This window comes from Adiantum capillus-veneris, chromosome 2, assembly GCF_014529385.1.
Source record: "Adiantum capillus-veneris isolate H3 chromosome 2, ASM1452938v2, whole genome shotgun sequence".
Classification (NCBI taxonomy): Eukaryota; Viridiplantae; Streptophyta; class Polypodiopsida; order Polypodiales; family Pteridaceae; genus Adiantum; species Adiantum capillus-veneris.
In genome coordinates, this window is record NC_140932.1 from 127513748 (window position 1) to 127530292 (window position 16545).

Sequence of the window (16545 nt, forward strand, 5' to 3'; positions counted from 1 at the left end):
ATTACTTTGTGAGCATAGAGGGTGAAGATAATTGAAGTTAGCAACAATATAAACATAGCATTTAGTTAACTTGTAATTGGCATGAACAATACTTTTGTAAGAGAGAGAATTTAGAGAACATGACAATCGTTGAGGACCATATTTATGTGGAGCCAGTTCCCCCTCCAATAGGCATTTGTATTATGATTTCTCCCATCAGAGAGACTTGTTACAATACAATCTTTGTGTTCCTTATGACCTAGGTGATGCAATGAAGATGGAAAGGTTCATGCATCACAAGCATAACAGCAGATGCCCAGTTAGTGCAGTTGGCACATTTATATGCATTTTGACTTGAGTTTTGACTGCTCATACAAAGGAGACTCTGCCGGATTTACTTCCCGCGAGTCGTGCCTTCCATAGTTGGCACTTTTGAGTCTATTTCGGTTGAGATTTTACTCCCGATACAAAGGTTACTCTGCCCAAATTTCTACAGCTTCTCGCCATAGTTTTGGCACCTCTGAGACCCTCTTGTCAGCGATGGCTTCTTCTTCAAAAAAGGAGGAGTATTTCATTCGGAAGTTCGATGGCAGCAACTTCACCATGTGGAAAGAGCGCATGAAAGATGTTTTGATAAACAAAGGCCTCTCCGAACCGTTGAAAGAGCGCGCAGAGGATGATGATTATACACAAGCTCAATGGGAGCTTTTGGATGCAAAAGCCATGGCTACGATACGTCTACATCTAGCTGAGTCAGTCTTCTTCACTATCATAGGGAAGAAAACAACCAAGGAACTTTGGGATAGCTTATGTTCAGCATGGGAAAGCAAAAGTGCATCCAACAAAGTTTTTCTCATGAAAAAGCTTATGAAGCTCAACATGAAAGAAGGTAGCACAGTTTCCGGTCACTTAAATGAGTTCAACTCCTTGTTTAGTCAGCTGACATCTCAGGGCTTTAAGGAGTTTGACGATGAACTCAAGTCTATCTTCTTATTATGCTCTCTACCCAGTTCATGGGATATCTTTTGCACAGCCATTAGCAATTCAGCTCCGAATGGCAAGTTAGAATTCAATGCTGTCACAGATGCGTTGCTCACTGAAGAGATTCGTCGTAAATCTCTCGATAATGTTAGTCATGGAGATGCATATATGGCTGGCAGTTCAACAAAGCCAAGAGGCCGTGACAGGAACAAATACAAAAGCAAAAGTAGAGAGCGGAATCCTCGTAGTCCTAGCAGACACAGGAACCAAAGTAGAGACCGAAATGCCAAAAATGTCGAGTGTTACTATTTCCACAAGAAGGGTCATTACAAAAAGGATTGTCGCAGTTTCCTAAGAGATCAGAAAAACATGCAAAAGGATAATTCTGGCAAAGGCAAAAGTACAGTAAAAATTGAGGAGCTCAACATTGTCGAGTCTCCCATGCCTACCACTGCAGTAGAGGATGCTCCTCCTCTAGTGATGCTCATTATGCCCACAGAGATTCATGCCGAGGTGACAACAGATGCCTCAGATGTTCTCATTTTCACTTCAGATCTCACTCCAGATGCTTTGGTTGCACAGGATGAGGGTTATGCACAGAATTGGATCCTTGATTCTGTTGCAAGTTTTCATGTCACACCGCATAGAGAGTGGTTTTCCTCTTATGCATCCATGCATGGAATTGTCAAGCTTGGTAATTCCTATGAGCTTGACATTATTGGCATTGGTGATGTGAAACTTCAAGTGCATAATGGCACTACTTTTGTGCTACAGAATGTCAGACATGTGCCCAAGCTTACGAAAAGCTTGCTTTCTATAGGGCAATTGGATGACATTGGCTACACTACAGTTTTTGGTAATCATTCTTGGATGATCCGCAAGAACAACCTTATCATGATGAAAGGCAATAAAAACGGATCCCTGTACTCTTTGTTTGTTTCGAGTGTCGACGAACACTCTATCTATGTTGCCGAGCTGCCGTCTCCTGAGTTGTGGCATAGCCGGCTAGGGCATATTAGCCAAAAGGGAATGAAAACACTTCAGCGTTTTGGCTACTTACCTGTGTTAGATTACACGGACTTTCCATTGTGTGAGCATTGTCTATATGGCAAAAAGACTAGATTGACATCTTCGCCATTGAATAAGAAACTAGGCGAACCTCTAGACTTGGTGCACAGTGATTTGTGTGGTCCAATGCCACATAAAACTCTAGGGGGGGCGAACTACTTTCTCACATTCATAGATGATTCTACAAGAAAGGTGTGGGTGTATCTCCTTAAGCGTAAGGAAGAAGTCTTTTCGACGTTCCAAAAATTCCTTGCCATGGTTGAGAACCAATCAGGAACAAAGCTCAAAGCTTTTCGAATGGACAATGGTGGAGAATACGTCTCCACAGAGTTCAAGGATTTTTGCAATAGAAGAGGCATTCGGCGGCAGTTTACTACTCCATACACACCTGCACAAAATGGGATAGCTGAAAGAATGAATCGAACAATTCAAGAGCGAGTTGTCTCTATGATGTCTATGGCGAAGCTTACTCCCGAATTTTGGGGGGAAGCTATTCTGACAGCAGTTCACATCATCAACAGGTCACCTAGTTCTCCTTTGAATTTCAAAATTCCAGAAGAATTATGGACTGGAAAAAAGCCAAGCTATGACCATTTACGTGTATTTGGATGTGAGGCATATGCACATGTGCCCAAAGAACTTCGTCGGAAGTTAGATCCCAGATCACACAAATGCATCTTTATTGGCTATGGTGCAAACAGAGAGATGGGATATCATCTCTGGCACCCAGAATCAAAAAAAGTCATTCGTAGCTCACATGTTATTTTCAATGAATCGAAAATGCACAAGAAGCCCCTCAAAGATGTAGAGTACAGACGTGTTCGTTTTGAGGATGTAGCCTCCGAACCAACTCAGTTCAGTAGTGTTGCACCCACTCCTACAGTGCAAGATACTACTATTGCTCCGGAGAGAGCGGAGTCCAGCAGTCAGGCACTGAGACGCTCTGAGAGAGTATCACGTGCGCCCGAGCGGTTTGAGCCCGATATACACCACATTTTGGTCACTGACAGTGGAGAGCCAACCTGCTACAAAGAAGCTATACAAATGGAGGATAGCGTTAAGTGGGAGCAGGCTATGCAATCAGAATACAATTCGATTGTGGCTAATGAGACATGGGATTTGGTTGAATTACCAAAAAGCAAACATGATTTACCTTGCAAGTGGGTATACAAAAAGAAGTATACAACGGAAGATCCCGAGCCTCGATACAAGGCTCGTCTAGTTGCCAAGGGTTTCAAGCAACAAAAAGGTGTGGATTTTGATGAGATTTTCTCTCCAGTAGTCAAGATGACTACACTTCGCACCGTGCTTGGCTTGGTTGCTATCCAGGACATGGAACTTGTCCAAATGGATGTGAATTACACAGCATTTCTTCACGGGGATCTAGATGAAGATGTCTACATGAAACAACCAGAGGGCTTCGTATGTGAAACCCAAAAACCAACGAGGACAGAATTGGTTTGTAGACTTAAAAAGGCACTCTATGGCCTCAAGCAAGGTTCAAGGCAATGGTATCAAAAATTCGACAAATTTATGCAGTCTCAGGGTTACATTAGAAGTCAAGAGGATCACTATTTATACACAAAAAGGTTGAACGATGGTTTTTTAATCATCTTGATCTTGTATGTAGATGATATGCTTATCGCAGGCAAATCAATTGATGAAATCAATCAGTTGAAAAAGATGCTAAGCACTCAGTTTTCCATGAAGGATTTGGGAGATGCCAATCACTTTCTTGGTATGCACATTAAGAGAGACAGGCAACGTGGAATTCTTGAATTATCTCAAGAAAAGTACATTCACAAAGTCTTGCAACGTTTTAGTATGTAGGGGGGGAAGTCATTGAGTACCCCAATGCAAGCATACTCCAAACTTATCAAGGAAGACTCTCCCAAGACAGTGGCTGAGAAAGAGGAAATGGCGAAAGTACCATATTCTTCAGCAGTTGGCAGTTTGATGTACGCTATGGTTGCCACAAGACCAGACATTGCACATGCAGTGGGAGTGGTTAGTAGGTACATGGCAAACCCTGGCAAGAAACATTGGGAAGCAGTGAAGAAAATCCTCAGATATTTGAAAGGTACAGCTAGCAAGTGTTTACGCTTCGGAAACAGTGATGCATCTATTGTAGGTTACACAGATGCGGATTATGCAGGTTACGTGGATCATAGAAGATCCACATCTGGCTATGTGTTCATGTTTGCTGGAGCAGCTATCTCTTGGAGATCGTGTCTCCAAGATTGCACGTCTTCATCTACCACTGAGGCAGAATATGTTGCTGCGTCTGACGCCAGCAAGGAAGCCATATGGTTCGCTCGTCTAGTGGGACATTTGGGCATTCACGAGGTTCCAGTACTACATTGTGATAGTCATAGTGCCATTGCTTTGGCAAAGAATCCAGTGTTTCACTCAAAGTCGAAACACATAGAGGTCAGATACCATGTCATACGAGATGCATTGGCTGGCAAGCGTATCGAGCTTGTCAAGGTTCACACTGACGACAACCCCGCAGATGCTCTCACAAAGAGCCTAGCCTCGGAGCGATTTACACATTGTATAGAACTTATGGGTGTAGGATGAAGCCTCGGCAATGCTTCATCAATTTTGTATAGACTAACTATACTAATGCCACTATTGGCCACCATGACCTTCAAGTGGGAGGTTGTTGGGGTGTAGGCCAGGTGGCCGTGGGAAACCACCCTTGTACACTTGATTTCACCTAATCAATATAGGGAGAAAAAGAGGAAGGGTTGACTTCACTCTTTCTTCTCCACTAACCCAAGACAGTGGCTACCTGTGCATCTCCCTCTTCCCCATTTCTCTTCTTCCCATCTCTTGCACACACTCCGTACACGCACACGCGTGCTTAACAGGGTTGGACCATTGGACAGAACCTTTGAATTTTGGAACCTTAGCATTTTGGAAGTCTTAATGGGCTGAACCTTAGGGTCTTTGAAGCCCATTGTTGCACATTGCTTTTTTGTAGATGGTCCCCCCTTTGGATCCCTATTGTGGCCGGTCTGACAGCTTAACTAATATTCTAGCTTTTTCTCCCCTGGTACTTTCCCATATTAAATGATCAGTTTAACATAAGAAAATCATTTAGGAGAATTAGATATTAGTTATTATGACACTTCTTGCTAGCATACATAATAGCCTAGTAATGAAGATGGAGAAGATCGCAAGCTTAAGCATTGAAGCATGGCTCTTGGTTGGATTTGCATTCATAGCCAAGAGTGTTGGTGTAGGCTCTCAACCTCTACTTGCTTGGATAAGGAGAGGGAGCTCTTGCACTTTGCACAATACACAATGAGTGTGTGTGTGTGTGTGGGAGAGTATACTCCCTAAGCAGGCCCCCTACTTCTTTGGTCGACCCCCTCTTGTAGCTCATGCTTGAAGCTCAATGGACCCCTCCAATCACCGGATGTTGTGTTAGTGGAAGATTCTGTTCAGTCCTTGTTGTCATGTACTAGAGTCAGTAATGTCAGCTCACAAGACATTTATGACACTTTGTTGCCTCTTTGCAGTGGTGGAAGTTCGAATGTAAATTCCAATGTGGCAAATGTATAGCCTATGGGGGTTTCTAAAAATGTCACAGATCAGCCTATTACCGATACAAATGTACATGATGTACTTTATGAGGAAAGAGTTGAAAATGAGCAGGCTAGAGGTATGCCAAAATGGTTGGTGCATACATTGCGTGACAATAAATTGGATGCACCTTTGTCTAGTCACACTCGTTCAGGCTCTCACCATGCATTTTATGCATGAGATTGTTATGCTTTAGCTGTGTCTAGCCTACATGATGTTGAGGAACCTCTGTCTTTTGATGAAGCACAGAATTCAAAAAATTGGATGGCTGCCATGCAATCAAAATACGATGCAGTTATAGAAAATGACACATGGACTTTATGTGATTTGCCTCTTGGCAAAAAGGCCATTGGTATGAAGTGGGTTTACAAGTTGGAACACAAGCCGGATGGTGAGATTATCGCGATAAGGCTCGACTTGTTGCAAAGAGTTATGCACAGCAAAAAGGCATAGATTATGAAGAGACTTTTACTCCACTTGTCGTATGACTACTGTGCGTTTTCTATGTGCATTGGTAGCTCATTTTGGTTGGGATGTACATCAGTCAGACATTCTTACTGCTTTCTTGAATGGTAGCATATTTGAGAAAGTTTATGTAACGCAACCTCGTGGTTTTGTCAAAAAAGGACAAGAGGATAAGGTGTGCAAATGTACCAAAGCTTTGTATGGGTTGAATAAATCTCCTCGTGCTTGGTATGAGAAGGATGACACTCATTGGGTCAAACAAGGCTTTCGTAACAGTCCAACAGAAAGCACATTGTATGTCAAGCGTGAGGGCGATGTACTTCTCATTGTTGTTCTTTATGTGGATGATTTGTCGATCACTGATCCCAATGAGGCACATATTGCTGAATTTAAGGCTGATTTGAATGATACTTTTGAGATGAAAGATTTGGGGCTATTGCATCATTACTTAGACATAGAGTTTAAGCAATGTGATGGTAGTATTGCCTTGTGTCAGAAAAGTTACATAGAGACATTGCTATGTAAGTTTAGACTTGAGGATTGCAAACCTATTGCCACTCCCATGGAAACAGGTTTGAAATTGAGTCTTCATGATGCTGGTGATCCTGCAGATGTCACTCTTTACCAAACTGTTGTTGGATGCCTCATTTATGTATGCAACACGAGGCCGGATATCAGTTTGCAGTCTCACAGATCAACAGATTTATGCATAGCCTAGGGTCTAAGCATTGGCAGGCTATCAAGAGGATTTTTTACTACCTTAGTGGCACTTTACATCTTGGCTTGTTTTATCCCAAGGGGGGATCATTGCCGCCAGACTTACATGCTTTTTCGTACTTAGATTGGGCTGGTTGTTTTGACATGCGAGCGTCCACAAGTGGTTTTTGTTTCATGCTTGGCAGTTCATGTATATCATGGTTGAGCAAGAAGCAACCTACTGCGACCACTTCTAGTTGTGAGGCTAAGTACAGGGTATTCTTCACAGCTACGGTTATGTGTGTATGGCTCAAACTCCTTATGGTTGATTTATGTGTTGGACAGGACACTGCCGACACTATCTACACTGACAGTCAGAGCGCATTGGTAGTTGCGAGGAACCTAGTTTTTTGTTTTGGCACAAAGCACATTGAGGTGCATTACCACTATATCAGGGAGAGGCTCTCAGCAGGAGAGATCAGCTTGGCTTATGTGCCAACATAGGGCAACCTTGTAGATCTTTTCACAAAGGCATTGTCTTGTGAGAAGCTCGAAGCTTTCCGCAAAGCTTTGCGCTTACTCCCCTTTGTGGATTGATTATGTCCTCAGGGCGTGGCACTTCCCTTTACTCATGTTCCAGTTCTCTTCACCGCATCGCTCCAGGGGGGATTTGTTACCATATACATGTGGTAGTGATGTGTGTGAACACACTAGGATCGGCGGGGTATTTTTCCCCTCTTTAGGAGGTTTTTCTCCGTGCATTGTGTATACGGCCATCACTCTAGTGCTATATATCTTTCCATTGCACACTAAGTAATACACTCTCCATTGTGTGCCTTGAGCTTCCTTCATCTTCTCCAAGCTGTGTGTGTTTTCCTGCAACCCTGATTTCAATAGCCAAGCTACAATTGAAAATATGCTTTTGAAATTGCAATGGATATCCATGGAATGTGGGGGTTGGCATTGATGAACTAACAAGCAAATCCGATGTTGTACTTCTTGTTGAAACTTGGGAGCATGATACACAAAGGATTAACGGCTTGAAGGATTACAATGTACATTCGTTGATGTGGTCAAAGAATCTCAAGCAACGAAGATGGCAAGGAGGGGTAGCATGTATGGTTAAGAAACGATTGGAAGATTTTGTATCATTTGTGCAAGATGACAAGTACAAACATTATGTATGGGTGAAAATTGTCACACCAAAAAGAGCACCCATTTTTATAGTCGGTTGCTACATTCCTCATCATGATTCCCCCTTTTATGCTTGCATGGAAAGAGATCATCCAATTTTTTTATTTAGAAGAGGACATTGCTTATTTCAAAGGCAAAGTTGACATTATTGTATTTGGGGATATGAATGCTCACACAAAAACATTGCAACATGATACTCAACAATTTGATATGCCATACATTTCAAGGGAGTTGGAGGAAGTTCATCCATTCAAATACGATCATACCAGTGAACTTCCTCCAACTCCCTTGAAATGTATGGCATATCAAATTGTTGAGTATCATGTTGCAATGTTTTTGTGGATCATTCATATTTCCAAATACAATAACATCACCTTGGCCTTTTAAATAAGGAATTTTCTCTTCTAAATCAAAAAATGGATGATCTCTATCTACGCAAGCATAAAAGGGGGAATTATGATAAGGAATGTAGCAACCGGCTACAAAAATGGGTGCTCTTTTATTTCAGCCATACATAACGTTTGTACTTGTCATCTTTCACAATTGATACATAATCTTCCAATCCTTTCTTAAACATACATGCTACCCCTCCTTGCCCTCTTCGTTGCTTGAGATTCAATGACCACATCAATGAATGTACATTATAATCCTCCAAGCCATTTATCCTTTGTGTATCATGCTCCCAAGTTTCAACAAAAAGTACAACATTGGCTTTGCTTGTTAGTTCATCAACTCTTCAGGAATTCCACAGATAACAATGTTCTTGGAATTCGCTCCCGTTCCTTCAACTCCTCCACATCCACATTCTCAACATTCTTTGTTTGAGCCATAGCTTGCATGAGGGAGGAATTAGGAACCACATTGCTACCACATACATCATCCCAAGACTTGTTTGTGCATACAATTTTCATGTCGCATACATCTCGGCTCATGGTATCAAATTTATCCTCTTTCAATACATGGCCATGCTCTACTTTGCTCATGCGCTCCTTCAAAGCATTCACGTCCGCAAGAGAGCATTTACATTCCTTGACTTCAACTTCAAGTTGCATCAAACGTGTTGTTTGCATCTCAAGTGTCCTCTTGAGAGTTGCATCAAACGTGTTGTTTACATCTCAAGTGCCCTCTTGAGATTCTCATTTTCAACCACAAGTACCCTTAGCGTGCCATTCTTCATTGCAAGTGCTCATAAGTCTTTACCTTGTTTGTTTACGATCTCTTGCAATGATACCAAGTATGCCACAATCATGGTTTTTAATGTTGTTGGTTGAATGGTTGTGTTGATATCTCCACACTTAGGAGATTTTGGATCATTCTCTACAATGGTATGGACCTTGTTGAAGAAGAAGAACCCTTGCGAGAGCCGGAAGACATTGTAAAATAAGAGATGAGAGTCAAATTTTGTAAACCTGTTCACTTCAAAAATATTGTTTTAGAAATGCCTTCCATAACTCTGAAAATTTTTGTCTTTATACCAATGTATAGAGGGTATTCTTCTCTTCGATTGAGGCTATAGATCACCCAAATCGGAGTTTGGATAAAGAAGTTATGATCAAAAGAGTGAACTGATGTCTTCTAATTTGTGATTGGCTAAGCTTTACATGAGCCAATGGGAGGCCAGCATGAGCAAAATAGCAAGAGAGGGGTCGACCAAGATGAGAGAGTGGGCTGCATTTTTAGTCTAGCACAATGCCACACACACAGACACACACACACACACACACATACACATAACTCATGTGTGCAAGAAGAACCCCATCTCCTTCTCCAAGCATTGAGAAGTAGAGGCCTACACCAACAACTCTTGGCTATGGAATGCAAATCCAACCAAGATCCAAGCTTCAATGGCAGGCTCATCTCCTCTACCATGCTAATTACTAAGCTAAGCTATGCTATTAGAGTGATTATGTGAGGAGAATACTTCTTTCTCGTAAGATACATCTTCTTCCTCTCAATCTATTCTCATTTCCTGCTAGCTCTCACCATTTTTTAAGGTGTGTGAGGTCTTGGGACTGAAACTAGGGATAGTATGTGTGTTTTTCAAGCATAATTTGGTGCATGAATCTTCCATCTTCCTTGTACCAACTAATTTTATCAAGGAACACAAAGATTGTATTGTACAAAAGTCTCCTTTGATGGGAGAAGCTATATTAATACAAAGAATTTATGGAGGGGGGACCGGCTCCATGTAAATCCGGTCCTCAATTGTTGTCAATTTTTCTATTTCTCTATCTTTTCAAGTATTGTCAATGCCAAATTAGCTAGGTGTAAATTGCTATGTTGCTTTCTCAAATTAAGTACTCTCTCTATGCTCATTAGGAACTTATTCTTAATGAAATGCTCACTATGTTATCAATTTCCGCTACACACAAGTTACTAGTGCATTAAATGTTACATTGGTATCATAGCTATTGGTTTCTCTTTTCTTTCTCAAGAAAAGAGGTCCTCAAGCTTGCTACAAATGGTTGGTGTTATTAATTGAAAAAGAGTAAGTAGAATAGGGATTTTTCATCCTTAATGAAGCACGCCTGCTTTATGCAATTAACGGAAATACCGTCGAGAGCTATGGTCTTAATAATGGAGTCCTACAGGGCTTGCTTATGGCTTAACCATTATTGAGCTATCAGAAGCTTGACAGGAAACGATGATGTCTTGGCTCTGTACTTGAACCCTTTCTTCTATTCCTTGCAATTAATAATATTCGAGCCATGGGTATAGATGCTTGAGTGCTTATCTTTGAAGGTAAAGAGGAGTAGCAACTAGGACTTAAAGTGCCAAAGTACAAGTAAAAATTTACACCTAAAATTTGCTAGTATGGCTGACAAGGGAAAAGAGATTGAAATGAATGTTGATAGCTTTTATTTTGCTAATGAAAGAGCAACTAATGATGCCCCTATGCTTGTAAACTATCTTGTTTCTAGGCTTCAACAAGCCCTGGGCAACCCATCCCTCCAAGGTGAAGTGGCTACAACAATTGTGCACCCATGGTATTCTCCAAACTCCCCACCAAGAAGAGAGAGTAACTAGGAAGGCTCCTAATGAGACTTCCAAAAGAGGACTCACTCCGCTAAGGGAAGAAGAGGAAGATCCGTACGAAGGGCTCAAAAACTTACTCCTCGATGATGCATCTCCCTCCCAAAGGAGAACCCAAATTTCAATGGTAGAGCCCCCACCAAAAGAACGAGAAAGAAGTGAGTCTCCTACCACCTTGACGGATATGGCTCCACGAAGACGATAGGAAAAACGCTCTCCAACACCCCCTAAACAGAGACGGCCATAGCATACTTCTCTACACCATAATTCAAAGAGGGAAGAAAGAAAACAAGAGAAGAAAAAGGCGAGAAAGAGGTCACCCTCTTCTCCATCTTCTTCATCCTCTTCCTCTTCTAAAGAAAGTGATGGTGCAGACAAGGAGGAACAAGGGAAGAAAAAGGCAAGAAAGAGGTCACCCTCTTCTCCATCCTCCTCATACTCTTCCTCTTCTGAAGAAAGTGATAGTGCAACTCTTGAACCACCTAAAAGAAGAGGCCATAGGAAATCCTATGCCGCTTAGAAGAGGTTGTCCAAGCTCAAAAAGTTCAAAGAGGGAGGAAAGAACATCTCTTTTCTTACCTATGATGGCACCTTTGGTGCTACAGACAAAGTCTTGGCCTTTATCCAACAATTTGATGCGGCGTTTGGAGATGAGGGATTCACGGAGTCCTCTAAGCCACGTCATGTAGCCATGCATTTTCAAAAGTCCGTCAGGCAATGGTGGTCTAGCCTACGAGCAAACAGTTAGAGGTAATAAAAGGATGGCCTAATCCAAGGAATCTGCATGAATTAAGAATATTTATAGGTATGTGTGCATATTATAGACACTTCATAAAAAATTTCTCACAAATCGCGAGACCATCACATGACCTAACAAAGAAAAAAGTTGGGTGTATATGATCCACCAAGGAGAACAATGATTTCAAAAAGCTTATCTCTCAACATGTGCTTACACTATCGGATCTCTCAAATCCATTTGAGGTACAATGCGACTCTTGTGGTGATTTCCTTGGAGCTGTTTTGCTCCAAGAAGGGCACGCCATAGCCTATGAAAGTCAAAGGCTTGACCCTGTTGAGCAAGCTCTAGGCACATATGAAAAGGAACTCTTAGCAGTTCTACATGCTCTAGATTTGCGGAAGCACTATTTATTGGGGACTCCTTTCATTTTGCGAACGGATCACCAAAGCCTTAAGTACTTCATGATGCAAACCAAGCTCTCCGATAAACAAATAAGGTGGGCAATTTTCCTTTTGCAACTTCATTTTCATATTGCTCACATTGCTGGTAAGCATAATCAAGTAGCCGATTCACTCTCAAGACGACCGAGAGTGAATGCGGTATCCATAGCAGCTCACAATGATCTATCTTCCATGATAGATAAGTATGCTATCGATCTCGATTTTAGAGATGTGATTTCAGCCCTTGCACTAGGGAAGAAGGAAGAATCATTTACCCTACAAGATGGTCATCTTTTCTATGGCAATAGACTATGTGTTACTAACTCACTATGTGAGAAAGTAATGTATGAATCTCATGCTCCTCCTTATGCGGGGCATAAAGGGATTCAATATACCCTAAAAGGGATAGAAACATATTTCTATTGGCCTGCCATGAAAGCAAACATACAAGAGTATGTTTCAAAATGTGTGGTATGCAAAAAGACGAATTTTGATAGAGGGAAGGAACCTGGTTTGCTTCAACCATTGCCAATCCCTAATTCACCATGGGAGAGCATATCCATGGATTTTATCTTTGGATTGCCCAAGTCTATTTATGGGAATACGAGAATATGGACAATAGTAGATAGGTTTAGTAAACAAGTACATTTTATACCTATCAAAAAGACTATCAAGGCCCATCAAATGGCAACCCTCTTTATATCACAAATCTTCAAATACCATGGCTTGCCAATGTCTATAGTGTCGGATAGAGATCCTAGAATGACCAGTAATTTTTGGAAGGATCTCTTTGAGAATTTAGGTACAAGGCTAAACTTCTCTTCGGCCTATCATCCCCAAACGGATGGCCAAAGTGAAATAGCTAACCTAACCATTCTTGATCTACTAACCTAACCATTCTTGATCTACTAAAATCTTATGTCACAGAAGTAGATCAAAAGTCCCAATGGGAGAAGTACTTATCCTTAGTGGAGTATGCTTATAATAACACTATACATACTTCCACGGGAAAAGCACCTTTTGAGGTGGTAGAGGGAAGATCAAAAAGTCCCCTGCTACTCAAGGTACATGGGAAGATCTTTGCTGCAGATGAATATAGCCGAGATCTGCAAAAATCTTTCCAAAAGATTAATGATGCTATATCCATCTCTCAACAAAGGCAAAAGGATTTTTCTGTTGATAAGCACATAAGAGCCCTAACCTTTAAACAAAATGATTGGGTCTTGCTTAAGTTTCCCAATGCTTGATTAAGGCACACGATGGACAAGAATCCTACGGGACACCAAAAGTACTATGCTAAGTTAGCAAAAAGGTACTATGGTCCCTTTGAGATTCTTAGGCTAATCAATGAGATGGCCTATCAACTCAAGTTGCCCAGCCATTCACTCATACACAATGCTTTCCACATGACCCTACTAAAGCCTTACAAAGGAGAGCCACCTCAACAAGCAATTAATGAAGACCCACTGGAGATCGAGGACCAAGAAGAGGTGTTGCAGCCCGAGTCCATTCTCTGACACGAAGACAAGGTATTATGAGGTGGTAAGACCATCCGACGATATCTTATCAAGTTTAAAAATTATCCTTTTGAAGATGCTAGATGGATGCAAGGTATACAATTAAAGAATAATCTAAACCGTGTCAATGCTTACAATGATTTTCTAGAGTAAGCAAATGTAAATATGTATAAATGAACAAAGTTTTCGTCTTATAAGACTCTCTTTTTCTTTACTGTAGGGGATGAGAGAGAAACACACACACACACACTCTCCAAGGGCCCCCCTTTACACAAAGCGAATACTGGGCACATGTCAGGCTCCTAGGCCAGTTGCTCCCAATCTCTCCTCAAATCCTATTGGATGGCCATAGAGGTGGACCAATGAGAATTAGGCTAGATTAAATTCAGTATAATCAATTTAAAAATGCTTGATTAAAAAACCAATAGAATTTAAGCTCCCTAGAAGACTATTGGACAGTCTACCAAGGGGTCCAATGAGCATTCAGCAGCCTAATGGCTTGCCTGATTCCTATTGGCTAGAAGACTAAGAGGTCCAATAAGTGTTTAGTTGAATTATTTAATTACCTAAAGCTCTCACAAAAGGGGAAAGGGGGACACTTGTCAAAAGGCTATCAATTATGCTTCTAATTTGTGATTGGCTAAGCTTTACAGGAGCAATTGGGAGGCTAGCATGAGCAAATAGAAAGAGGGGTCAGCCAAGATGAGAGAGAGGGCTGCAAACACAATGCTACACACACGCACACGCACACACATACACAAAACTCATGTGTGCAAGAAGAACTCCATCTCCTTGTCCAAGCATTGAGAAGAAGAGGCCTACACCAACAACTCTTGGCTATGGAATGCAAATCCAACCAAGAGCCAAGCTTTATTGGCATGCTCATCTCCTCTACCATGCTAATTACTAAGCTAAGCTATGATATTAGAGTGATTATGTGAGGAGAATACTTCTTTCTCATAAGATGCATCTTCTTCCTCTCAATCTATCCTCATTCCCTGCTAGCTCTCACCATTTTTGAAGGTGTGTGAGGTCTTGGGATTGAGGCTAGGGACACTAGGTGTGTTTTTCAAACATAATTTGGTGCATGAAGATTCCATCTTCATCGTACCAATTAGTTTTATCAAGGAACACAAAGATTGTATTGTACAAAAGTCTCCTTTGATGGGAGAAACTATAATAAAAGCCCTTTTATGGAGGGGAAACCAGGTCCATGTAAATCCGATCCTCAACTGTTGTCAATTTTTCTAATTCTCTCTCTTTTCAAGTATTGTCAATTCCAAATTAGCTAGGTGTAAATTGCTATGTTGCTTTCTCAAATTAAGTACTCTCTCTATGCTCATTAGGAACTTATTCTTAATAAAAAGCTCACTATTTTATCAATTTCTGCTACACAGAAGTTACTAGTGCATTAAATGTTACAAGGTTTGCAAGGTTTTCATTGCAGGTTTGTTAAAAACTATGTCAAAATTACTACTCGTATGATGGACCAATTGAAATCCAAGGGCAAAGCATTTTATTGGGGAAAGGGTCAATAGCACAGCTTTGATGCAATTAAGGTTGCTCTAGCTACTGCACCCATCTTAGCTATTGTGAATCTAATAAATCCCTTTGTGCTTGAAAAATATGTCAGAGAAAAAGAGCTATTAGAGCAGTTCTTTAAGAAGAAAGACCAATTTCTTTTGAAAGCAAGAAGCTTAATTCTATATAATATAATTATTCTCCTTATGAAAGAGAGTTGTACGCATTAGTTTATGCTCTTAAAAAGTGGCCATATTTTTTGTACGGTGATCATTTTGAATCATGTCTGACCATGAATGGTTCATATAGCAGTCTAATTTGAAGGGTGGAAGGCTAGGTCGGTTGAGATTCTTCGGAGTATGATGCAGAATTTTGATATCATAAAGGATGATACGATGTGGTAGCTGATGCTCTTAGTCAAATGCTTGAGATCAACTCTCTTCTATACACAGATTCAAAAAGTGATTTTTTGGAGTCTAAGGGTACATGTGAGCATGATGATGCATACCCTAAGGTGTGGAGTCATGTCAAAAAGAGGGATCCTTCTCACTCCACTACTGGAAGTGTGTCTATTTTCTCCACATTGATTCTCCTATTTTGAGTGACGAGCTAACTAGATGGAATAATTTTTTCATTGACTATGTGTACCTACTCCACAAGGGGAGAGTTTTTGTATTGATGGACAGAGACATTTGGGGGCAAATTCTTTAAGAATGTCATGATAGTCCAAGTGCAAGGTTGTGGCATAAAGAAGACTTAAGCACATGTATGACAATATTGGCCAGGCTTACATGGATATGTTCAAGACTATGTCTTGCATTGTCAAAATGTCAAGTTAATAAATTAGAGCATCTGAAGTTGGGAGGTCTTTACATTCTTTTGCGATTCCCGATGATAAATGGGAAGATATTTCTATGGATTTTATTGTGGTTCTACTGAAGGAGTATGAGCGGAAGTGCGACGCGAGAGAGAGTGCGAGAAGAAGAGCACGACGATATGGTGAACTCGCTCTACTGTAATGTGTAGAGCATAGTGAGTTCTTATCAGGTTTTTACAAAAGAATATGTGTACATACCTGGCGACCCGCCCACTTACCTGGGCGACCACATTGGGCTTTATACCCCAACAACCTCCCACTTAAAGTCCAATGTGGTACTTTAAGTGTGAGAGAAGCTACTATACAAGCTAATATACAAGAGATGTAGAGAAGTGATGTACTACCCTACACCTAACTGCTTGCGAAAATGCGCAAAGCTCTCTGAGGGAAGTCCTTTTGTAAGTAGATCAGCAGGATTTTCTATGGTGTGAACTTTGACAATCT